The 1,571-nt window shown below is 41.6% G+C and overlaps 1 protein-coding gene across 1 annotated transcript in view; it reads left to right on the top strand.

Annotated features, from left to right (window-relative positions):
- Positions 1-532: 532 nt before the first annotated feature.
- The window catches only part of LOC108804117 (copine-3-like), a 3,951-nt gene continuing 2,912 nt past the window's right edge, over positions 533-1,571 (top strand). The window contains exon 1 of the mRNA XM_018575880.1: positions 533-672. The gene's annotated coding sequence lies outside the window, so the exon portion shown is untranslated. The remainder of the gene's footprint in view (positions 673-1,571) is intronic.

Raw genomic sequence — 1,571 nt, 5'->3', positions numbered from 1 at the left:
ACACTGTATATGTATGTGTGTGTTTTTCTAGTGATAAGTAATAAAAAAAAGAAATCCTCTGCGATTTATTGTTTTTTGACAGTAAAACATATAAACTTCCAAAGGGCCGCCAAGAAAACCTTGCAGAGCTTTCAGTTGTTCCTCTTTCTGTTTAAAACTCATAGTGTTTACTGTAATTCCATTTTAATATCATGGTGCAGAGATCATTTTTGTGCAACACAAAGCCAAACAGAATTTGTGAGTAACTGAAAGAGGAGCACTCAGTACTGATTAGTTGTTACAGGTAACCGCACTTCATTGATCTTGCAAGCAAACTACTTTTTTCAATTACTTTTTTTTTCCGCTGAAAAGTGTATGACACTGTGCTGGCAGCCACAGCAGACTTCCATTTACAGAAATAGATTCCTTCCATGCAGAACTACTTGAACCAGAGCTACTGTTGTCTGGAGAGCAAATACATAAGTAACTTCAACTGAATAGTCCTTTTATTCTTTATAGTACCTATAACAGAGATCTGTTTAGTCTTTTATTCTTGTAGGAATTGAAGGAATAGTAGATGCGTACCGCAAGTGTCTTCCTCAAGTTAAACTGTATGGCCCCACCAACTTTTCTCCAATTATTAACCACGTTGCTGCGTTTGCTGCAGCCGCAACTCAGCAAAAGACCGCTTCTGTAAGTAAACTTTTCTGGATTCTTGCATGATATTGTAATTTTAAATCTATTTATTTTTACTTTGCTTGCTGCATATGTTGTGAAAATTGTCCTTTCATTAACACACCAGTTCACACCAGGACCTGTTCACACAGAAGCGTTGGGGCTGCACTGGCAGCTTTTTCCAACAGACAAGGCAATTTGCATTGTGGTGGTGTGGGCTAAATAAAAGTATGGCATGTTGTAATGTTTTTCAGCACAATGTGGTGCAACACAATACAACCGCATCGCACTGTGCTCTGTCGATTGATCTTCATGAAATGTCACTCCTGACATTTCAATAAAGTTCTAACAAAAAAAAGTAAACAGTGATGCACCGGATCACTGCTTGTCCTTGCCTGTCATTGCACACCCGCAGGCACGTGTCAAATGTGGCTTGCTGGTGTTAATGGGCCTTTAAAGTGACATTAAAGCTTTTTTTTTTAATATATAGGAGGTGTTGTTTATTTGTTTTTTGTTTTTGTTTTTTTAATGTTCAGTTATCAAGTGGGTCCCTGCATCGCTCTCCCCTGCCCCCTGCACGGGTGCCTCCACCACCTAGACTGCTGCTGTGGAGGCACCATTGCGTACGTGTTCCCGGCCGTACCCCGCAATTAGCCGCGTGCGTCCATAGACACACAGCCCTGCGGCAGGCCATACCCCTCCTCTTCTTCTCCCAACAAATTGATTAACAACTGAATGAGCCTATAGCTCCTCTGCCCTCAGTATCCTTCCCTGCAACCAGGAAGTTCAGGGAACGGAGAATTGCTTCGGGTCCGGCGGCCGTGACAGCTGTGACACAGGTAAGTGTGGGAGGGGAACACCAAAAGGTACTGTTTTTTTTTTTTACCTTAATTCAGAGAATGCTTTAAGGTAAAGAA

The sequence above is a fragment of the Nanorana parkeri genome, unplaced genomic scaffold (genome assembly GCF_000935625.1).
Source record: "Nanorana parkeri isolate BGI_ZX_2015 unplaced genomic scaffold, ASM93562v1 scaffold5235, whole genome shotgun sequence".
Lineage (NCBI taxonomy): Eukaryota > Metazoa > Chordata > Amphibia > Anura > Dicroglossidae > Nanorana > Nanorana parkeri.
The sequence above is the reverse complement of the archived record's forward strand: the minus strand, read 5'-3'. Positions and strand labels throughout refer to the sequence as shown.